This window comes from Oncorhynchus mykiss, chromosome 15, assembly GCF_057628025.1.
Source record: "Oncorhynchus mykiss isolate SJ-2025 chromosome 15, ASM5762802v1, whole genome shotgun sequence".
Lineage (NCBI taxonomy): Eukaryota > Metazoa > Chordata > Actinopteri > Salmoniformes > Salmonidae > Oncorhynchus > Oncorhynchus mykiss.
The window spans coordinates 33,700,756-33,711,286 of record NC_143036.1 but is presented as its reverse complement, the minus strand read 5'-3'; positions in this window follow the sequence as shown (position 1 = coordinate 33,711,286).

Genomic DNA, 10,531 nt, shown 5'->3' with positions numbered 1-10,531 from the left:
GCATACCAGTCGGTTGGATTTTTGCTTTTTTCCTGGTTATAGCAGAAACTCAGCAGAGCAAGGAATTACACAAAAGTCTAAATATTGGTCAGTAAAGGAAAGACTATACTTTTGATCGTAAACCTTACCTTCATTTCATTACCTTTTTTCAATTAACACATTTCTATCAATATCAAATAATTTCTTGGTATTTATTAAGTACCTTAATTGCTTTCAATTAAAATGGTCTGAGCAAAGATTACTTTCTGAAGCAACAGGGAAAACTGAAGCTGTTATTGGTGGAGAGGTTTTTTAACTTTTATTGGTCTAGTAACTACTTTTACTGCCAAAAGTCCATCCCACCAAAACAGGCTGAAATTTCAACTGGTCTTTTCAAACAGCTCTTTGAATGGTGGGAACCCGGTTATCGATATTTACCGCTCAAAACCACTCCCTTTTCCTGGTACAACTGCGAGAAATTGGTCAATTAAAACAACTATTTATATAAACAGCATGACTTGAAATGGAACTGTTAGATTATATGCAATTTCTAAATATGGCTTCTCTACGGCCTTCTCTCTTTATGATCAATCATCAATGCTCATTGTGGGGACAGACAGCCCATGTCAGTGTGCACTTCACAATGCATGTAGACCTAGCATCTCATCATCGTATATTTTTTTCTGGAAACTGTTAGGCGTAGCCTATGCTACAGTAATATAAGGACCAAATGCATGTCTAATTTGCATATTTACATTGGCTCTCACGGGTCACATAAATGTTTTCATTGTTAAGATTTTTAACAAAAAATTTGAAACACTCGAATGTTGTTACTTTAAATCAGAGCAAGTGCAAGGAGTCCTCCTCTCTCTCTCATCAATTCCATTCAATTTTCATTCAAAAAATCCTGTTCAAGATTTGAGATGTGTGAATGTGTCTATGCCCTAGCCTACCACTTTCAGGTAATACATTCAATGCAGTATTAGCTATATATTTAGCGAAGGAATGATGGGTTATGAATAATAAGCTTCTAACTAGCCTCTGTCACTTGTGCAATACGAACCTGTGCTCTGCTGGCCTCTCTCAAAAAAAACGCTCCTTAGCTCTTCGAGTCCCATGCAGGAAAGTTAGACTAGAATAGGTTGCTTGACATTTTTTATTATTGCATTTCTAATACAAATACACAATTCGAAGAGGGACGCAAGCTCTTGTTTTCTGAATGTTAAAACTTATTCAGGCTAGGGATCCCGCTAGCAGTCAATTTACGGTGAAACTGGAGGGTGCTCAATTCAAATAAATAATCATGAAAATGATGGCTATTTAACATTTATGTACATACAAGTGTATTATATCGGATAAAAGCTTAAATTCTTGTTCATCTAACTGCACTGACTGATATACAGTAGGCTTGACAGCGAAAGCATTTTTACAGCGATTTAAATATTCACTTACTTTTTGAAAAACTTCCTCTGATTTGTGTCATTTTGTTAGATAAAATCCTTTGTATCCCAAAAAAGTCTGTTTAGTTGGCACCATCGACTTGAGTAAATCACTCGTTCAACATGCCAAGATAGGTTTCCAAAAATGTACCCCTAAACTTTGTTTCAACAAGTCAAAATATGTTTCTATTTAATCCTCAGATAGCCTAAAATGTAATTTAACTATAAGAAGTATGTTCAATAGGAAAGTGATATTAGTAGGTGCATGTCCTTTTCATCGCGTACATACTGTACATGATTTTCCAAGTCTGTGTCCCTGTAGTAAAACTCATATTTCTTACTCGTTTTAAAAGAAACAAGCCTGGAACCTTGAACAACGATTACTGACACCGTGTTAGCCATAGGAATTGCACATTGGGAGTTAGATTGAATTATTTCCATTGGAATATCATGGGCTCTCAAAAAATAAAAAATTCCGGTTGATTTTTCTTTGGATATTCGCCTACCATATCTATTGTGTTAAAGTCTCCTACATTATTTTAACATTTCTACAAACTACAGAGTGTTTTCTTTCCAATGGTACCGATTACATGCATATCCTGGCTTCAGGGCCTGAGCAACAGGCAGTTTACTTTGGGCATGTCTTAAATACAGCAACCAATACAACTCACGGGTAGTTTGAAAGAAGAGAGAACACGTGATGGAGGAAGCCTATAGCAGCTATTTATGCAGACCAATAAGCATTCACATTTCGTGAAGAGAAGTGAAAGCTGTTTGCATCTAATTCTAGTCATATATTATTCAAGCCATTAGAATGATAAAGGTAAGGACTAAGGCTGTGGTGATCAATAAATTTCCTCAGCCATTGATTTGACCCATTTGCGACCAAGCTTTAACTTCCTGACTGATGTCTTGAGATGTTGCTTCAATATATCCACATAATTTTCCTTGCTAATGATGCCATCTCTTTTGTGAAGTGCACCAGTCCCTCCTGCAGCAAAGCACCCCCACAACATGATGCTGCCACCCCTGTGCATCATATTTGGGATGGTGTTATTCAGCTTACAAGCCTCCCCCTTTTTCCTCCAAACATAATGATGGCCATTATGGCCAAACAGTTTTATTTTTGTTTCATCAGACCAGAAGACCTTTCTCCAACATGTATGATCTTTGTCCTCATGTGCAGTGGCAAACTGTAGTCTGAGTTTTTAATGACGGATTTGGGGCAGTGGCTTCAACCTTGCTGACGGCCTATCAGGACTCGATTTACTGTGGAAATAGACACTTTTGTACCTGTTTCCTCCAGCATCTTCACATGGTCCTTTGCTGTTGTTCTGGGATTGATTTGCACTTTTTGCACCAAAGTACGTTCATCTCTAGGAGACAGCTGGTGTTTATACTTGCATACTATTGTTTGTACAGATTAACGTGGTACCTTCAGGCATTTGGAAATTACTCCCAAGAATGAACCAGACTTGTGGAGGTCTACAATTTTTTCTTCTGAGGTCTTGGCTGATTTCTTTTGATTTTCTCACAATGTCAAGCAAATAAGCACTGAGTTTGAAGGTAGGCTTTGAAATACATCCACAAGTACACCTCCAATTGACTCAAATTATGTCAATTAGCCGATCAGAAGCTTCTAAAGACATGACATATTTTTCTGGAATTTTCCAAGCTGTTTAACCCTTTCATGTGTGAGTTCCAAATATCTCTATTGGTCGCCCCAGCGTGAGTGTTTTTATGCACGTGATGTTAGAACGTTCTCTCATTTCCAGAATGTGATCGTTACATAACAGTACATTTGCCCTCAAACCAAAGCACGCAGCCTGTTTTTATTTATACGCTGTTTTCAACTTGTCAATTTTAAATTATTTCAAACATGTTTTTTGTTTTCTAATAACAGTTTGAAATGATTTATGTTCCACCTCATTCATTCACATAAAAGTAGTCATATTTACTTTTGCGACCAATTAATCTTTTGACATTTCTGACCTGGACAAAATTCCCCAAAAACATCTAAATTGTTTGTGCAGTTGTCGTGGATACACGTGTCCATTTTCCGTGTATTTTCCGTCTGTTGCCTGCATCGCAATCAAAGTTATTTTTGTTACCAATAATAACTTTGGAAATGTGTGCGTTTCCACCAAATTAAGTGCTTTATTACGTTATAATAGTTTCTGCATGTCGTGTTATGTCGTTTCTACTGTAGCATAATGTTTTTGTGTATATCCTTTATAACCGCGGACACGCAATATAATTTTATTCATTTCACAACAGTTATGGTGTTATACTCAATGCTTAGGTAGCTAGCTACATTCTTCTATTAGCTCTGGAAAACAATGCTAATTGCGTCAGAGAAGTATTAGCATGTGTTGTATTTTGAAGCTACCCTGGCCTTATGACTCCCAAGTGGCACAGCGTCTCAGTGCTAGAGGCGTCACTGCAGACACCCATCTTCAAATCCAGACTGCGTTTCTATCAAAGTAAGTGCCTTATTACGTTATTATAGTTTCTGTGTGTCGTGTTATACCTTTTCTACTGTAGCTCACTGTGGGGTATGGAGCATAATATATGTGTATATTATTTATAACCGCGGACACGCAAGGTAACGTTCCTCATGTCATAACCTTTTATGGTGTTCATTTCAATCGTGCTTATTGTAACGGCATTCCTCTGAGGAGGAGGAGAAGCGAGAAGGATCGGTGGACCAATGCGCAGCGTGGTAAGTGTCCATATTGTTTATTTTAAGATATAAACTGAACACTATGAACCTACAAAACAATAAACGTGAAACGAACAAAACCAAAACAGTACCGTGTGGCAACAAACACACACATGGAAAACAAACATTCCCCACTCAAAAGTGAAACCCAGGCTACCAAAGTATGATTCTCAATCAGAGACAACTAACGACACCTTCCTCTGATTGAGAACTATACTAGGCCGAAACAGAAACCAAACATAGAAAAACAAACATAGACTGCCCACCCCAACTCACACCCTGACCATACTAAATAAAGACAAAAACAAAGGAAATAAAGGTCAGAACATGGCACTTATGTAGCTAGTTACATTCTTCTATTAGCTCTGTAAAACAATGCTAATTGCGTCAGAAGTATTGGTATGCTGTATTTTGAAGCTACCCTGGAAAAATATCTTATACCACTTGGTCGTTTTCTGAGTGCATTCCAGAAAGCTGTTTGTCATGTCAGCCTTATCCACTGCCCCCATTTTGAGGTTATAGTCAAGCACGTAGTCTGGTTTGATGTTTCTCTGTCTGGTTTGTTTCTCTCTCCCGTCAGGTGGTCCACCTTCGCTGTGGCTGACATGGTTGCTGTATGGACAGTGGAGAGGACATGGACATCTCGTTTGTCATGGCACTTTACTGCCAGCTGTTGACATTTCTTAGTTTGTATAACTGGTCATTTAGGATGGCAGTAGCGATGTTGATGAAATGCAGTCATAGCAGCAAAACTAGAAAGCAGTCTTGGGAAAAGAGGGTGGCAAAGAAGGGAGTTGCAAAATATAGGATTGCTGCTCCAACATTCTCTCAGGCAGTTCTTCTTTACCTTCACCATGAGATGGACTGTCACCAGGAAGGTATACATCTCACTAATTGTGGTTGCCCCCCGCACTCCTGGCTCTCTCTTCTCGCTCTCTCTTCTCCTGTAGCTCCAAGGCATAGTGATTGGTCTCTACTATGTCTTCCACCAGCTCCTCTGTCAGAAACAACTTGAAGCACTCTGCCTCAGATGGAAATGTCAAGGGGCATTGCACTCCAGACTGGGACTCATCAACACAAACAGCACGGCCAGGGGCGGAGAAATGGCTGGCAGCCTTCCAGCTACCACAGAACTCCTGTACTTCATCCACTATCGGTCTGCCTCCATCACCACCAGCATCTTCAAAAGGAACTGGGACTTTGTCAGTGGACAAGGGGTCCTCAGACAAGGGGTCCTCTGTCACTGTCAGAATCTGATTCCTGACTTTCAGACTCAGATTTTTTTTTGCATCTCCAGAATTTCCGCATTTCTGAGTTGTCTCCTTTTGAAAGACATTGCTAATGCTACAGCTTAGCTCATTAGCTACATACATAAACAACAACACTGAATGGCGCAGAGTGAGAGGTTACGTGATTAACTGCCTGCACGCGCCATTTGTATTAAGAAATCACTATCAGAAAATGTTTTGTGTGATATTATTGATATTTTTAGTATTTTATTCAGGTTTTTCAATTACCGGTGACAAGTCATGCATTCAGATTTTTGCATAGATTGTAATGGGCACATAGTGTGTGTGTAAAATTATTTTTTGAAGGTTGTACTGATTATGATGAGCTAAGATAATTCCAGCTATTTATGGAGCCATGTTTGTTGACATACGATGCATTCAGAGTTTCACTTGATCGTCTGTCGGACCAAAGGTGCTATAACAAAATGAGGTGAGTAAGGGTTCACTCATTTTTTGAGAACTTCAGGAAGTGAATGTGGGATGTGAACGATGGTAGACGACACACCCTTTCAACATGCATACTATAAACAGACCAAACTCATATTGTCTTCTCTTATTATCTTTGGTTTCTGTGAGGGGAAAAAAAAAGCCTGGCTGCGCGCTGAATCTAATCTTCGGAAATACCTTCGATTTCTAGAAAGTGTTTTATTCAATTACTTTGATCAATGGTGAGCTCACCTGTGATGTGATTAATTATACATAGTAATTGCTATTAGCTAATTCATATTGTAGTTTATGTCAGCCGAGAGTTCAAAAATATGACCGCTTGTGTTGCGTCAATCTTTCCTCAGCGCTAGGGCAAATGTAGCCTACATTTGTCTGGTTAGGATGATTGTGTTATGCTATAGATACTTATGTGAATATCTGAACATTGCATCCAAAAATAAACTTCTCACATTCTGGACATAACTTTGTAAGGACTGTATTTGTGTAAATAGTTTCTGAAAAGAGTGTGGCCACCTCAAATGATGATTGTTGCATTATTCGAAACTGGCCGTTCTAAATAAGCGTCCTAATCACACGGGTGTGATCTTACACTTCAGGGACCACTGTAGAACGATCACACCCATGTGATGGTACGTGTGAAAGGGTTAAGTGGCCAGATATTTGAGTCTGTATGTTGGCAGCAGCCTCTCTATGTTAGTGATGGCTGTTTGACAGTCTGCTGGCCTTGAGATAGAAGCTGTTTTTCATCCAAGCTTTGATGTACCTGTACTGACTTCGCCTTCTGGATGATAGCGGGGTGAACAGGCAGTGGCTTGAGTGGTTGTTGTCCTTGATGATCTTTTTGGCCTTCCTGTGACATCGGGTGTTGTAGGTGTCCTGGAGGGCAATTAGTTTGCCCCCGATGATGAGTTGTACAGACCACACTACATTCTCCAGAGACTTGCGGTTGAGGGTGGTACAATTGCCGTACCAGGCTTTGTGCATATGTAAAAGTTTGAGTGTTTTAGATGACAAGACAAAATGTTTCACCTCGCTGTCTGTGTTCGGGTGGACAATTTCAGTTTGTCCGTGATGTGTACGCAGAGGAACTTATTAAAAGTTCCACCTTCTCCACTACTGCCCCATCGATGTCAATGGGGGGGTGCTTCCTCTGCTGTTTCCTGAAGTCCACGATCATCTCCTTTGTTTTGTTGACGTTGACAGTTATTTTCCTGACACCACACTCTGAGGGCCCTCACCTCCTCCCTGTAGGCTGTCTCGTCATTGTTGGTAACCCGGCCTACCAATGTAGTGTTGTCTGCAAACTTGATGATTGAGTCATGGGTGAACAGGGAGTACAGGAGAGGGCTGAGAACGCGACTTTGTGGGGCCCCAGTGTCGAGGATCAGCGGGATAGAGATTTTTCTGAGCTGTAGTCAATGAACAGCATTCATACATAGGTATTCCTCTTGTCCAGATGGGATAGGGCAGTGTGCAGTGTGATGCATCGTCAGTGGACCTATTGGGGCGGTAAGCAAATTGGAGTGGGTCTAGGGTATCAGGTGGTGATATGTTCCTTGTTTAGTCTCTCAAGGCACTTCATGATGACAGAAGTGAGTGGGGCAATAGTAATTTAGTTCAGTTACCTTAGCTTTCTTGGGAAGAGGAACAATGGTGGCCATCTTGAAGCATGTGGGGACCACAGACTGGGATAGGGATTGGTTAAATATGTCTGTAAACACACCAGCCAGCTGGTCTGCGTATGCTCTAAGGATGCGGCTAGAGATGTCATCTGGGCCATCAGCCTTGCAATGGTTAACACTTTTAAATGTTTTACTCACGTTTGCCACGGAGGAGAGCCCACAGGCTTTGGTAGTGGGCCATGTCAGTGGCACTGTATTGTCCTCAAAGCGAGCAAAGAAGTTGTTTAATTTGTCTGGGAGCAAGACATCAGTGTCCCCGACGGGGCTGGTTTTATTTTTGTAATCCGAAATTGACTGTAGACCCTGCCACATACGTCTCGTATTTGAGCCAATTAATTGCAACTCTGCTTTGTCTCTATACTGACGCGTTGCTTGTTTGATTGCCTTGCGGAGGGAATAGCTGCTTGTTGGCTGCTTTGTATGCATTACGGTTCTAGTAGCAATCGTCCAGAAAGCTACCAGCTCTTATCGTGCATTTGATATGCTGATAGAATTTAGGAAGTACGGTTCTTAAGTTAGGTTTGTTAAAATATCCCCAGCTACAATAAATCCAGCTTCAGAATGTATTGTTTCCAGTTTACATAGAGTCCAGTAAATATATTTCAGGGATCTGCTAGGGTCAGGGGGTATACACGACTGTGACTATAATCAAAGAGAATTCACTTGGAAGATAATGTAGACAGCATTTGATTGTAAGGAATTCTAGGTCGGGTGAACAAAAGGATTTGGGTTCCTGTATGTTGTTATTACACCATGAGTCGTTAATCATACGGCATACACCCCCGCCCTTCTTCTTACCAGATAGATGTTAGTTTCTGTCGGCGGGATGCGTGAAGAAACCGGGTGGCTGTATTGATTCTGACAACATATCATGAGTGAATGTTTCCGTGAAGCAATTTACATGGTTTGAACATGGTGCATTATTGCAGTACATATAATACAATACAATACAGTAATTGTCCCCTATACAGTGACCCCTTGACTTTTTCCACATTTTTGTTGCGTTACAGCCTTATTCTAAAATTGATTACATTTTATTTTACACACATAATGATAAAGCAAAAACAGTTTTTTTTTTTAACTGAAAAATCACATTTAAATAAGTATTCAGACCCTTTACTCTGTACTTTGTTAAAACATCTTTGGCAGTGATGTCACGTTCTGACCTTTATTTCCTTTGTTTTGTCTTTATTTAGTATGGTCAGGGCATGAGTTGGGGTGGGCAGTCTATGTTTTGTGTTTCCATGTTTAGGTTTCTGTTTCGAACTAGTATGGTTCTCAATCAGAGGCAGGTGTCGTTAGTTGTCTCTGATTGAGAATCATACTTAGGAAGCCTGGGTTTCACTGTTGGTTGGTGGGTGTTTGTTTTCGTGTCTGTGTTTGTCACCACACGGGACTGTTTCGGTTTGGTTTTCGTTCATGTTCACATTTATTGTTGTGTATTTCTTAGTGTTCAGTTTAAGTTTTTATAATAAACGATATGGACACTTACCACGCTGCGTTTTGGTCCGATCCCTGCTACACCTCCTCTTCAGACGAAGAGAAGGAAATCTGCCGTTACAAGTGATTACCATCTCGAGTCTTTTCAAGATGACACTACAAGCTCGGCACACCTGTATTTGGGGAGTTACTCCCATTCTTCTATGCAGATCCTCTCAAGCTCTGTCAGGTTGGATGGGGAGCTTCGCTGCACAGCTATTTTTGATCGGGTTCAAGAGAGCTTAGTTCCTGAGCACTCTGGATCAGATTTTCATCAAGGAACTCTGTACTTTACTAGTCTCCAAGTCCCTGTCGCTGATGAACATCCCCACAGCATGATGCTGCAACCACCATGCTTCCCCGTAGGGATGGTGCCAGGTTTCCTCAAGACGTGGCGCTTGGCATTCAGGCCAAAGAGCTCAATCTTGGTTTCATTAGACAAGATAATCTTGTTTTCATGGTCTGAGAGTCCTTTAGGTGCCTGACAAGTGACATTCTGCTCAAAGTAGGCTCTGCATGCTTTGTGCATGTGACAAATAAGATACAGGACGACTAACAACAATACACAAATTAAGCATGATGGTCAAATGGATTTACATCGACCGGCTAACGAAAACCCTGTCCCAGACAGTACTAGATTTTTTTGCTGTTGTTAAAAACCTTGTTTTTATTTTGACCATTGTAATGGAAAACTATTACAGTAAGGTACTAAATTGGAACCCAGAAGTTATTTAGATGGGAATTATTTTTTTTAACTGCTGCATTGGGCCTTTAAAATCATATGCAAGAGTTGTGAAACCAACATTTGCAACAGATTTGATTGCAAATATTCTAAAATCTGCAAAAAACAATATGCGCATTTTCCCACCAGGGATGTTTTCATCAAACTGACTTTTTGCATAGAAAAGGCTGTGTGAAATTCCCATGTACCGAATGAAAAATTCAAGCGAAATGGATTTCCATCCCATTTAACTTTTCTGATGGATTTGTCACAAAAACTGCATTATATAGCAAATGTGCCCAATCTGATCTTGGCACATGAACTCTAGCCAACAACTCACAGATACAATGCAGGTAGGCTACCTATATTATGATATTATGGATGAGAAAGATACTGTTTGTATTTGTCAAGCATCGATCATCATGTTACCTAAACAATATTTATTGAAAAGGAGCATCAAGCTCATCAACTTGCACATTCACCACCCTGTGAAGTTCATTATAATCTTTATCCTAATAAACTGCATGCTTTCCCGTGTCGTAGTGGGAGGCCCACACAATATATCATCATGTGACTACAAGTTAACTTCGATATGATGGTTATTACATTAATATTTGCTTTTATTACATACAGTACCGGTCAAAAGTTTGGACACACCTACTCATTCAAGGGTTTTTCTTTATTTTTTACTATTTTCTACATTGTAGAATAATAGTGAAGACATCAAAGCTATGAAATAACATATATAGTTATGTAGTAACCAAAAAAGAAAA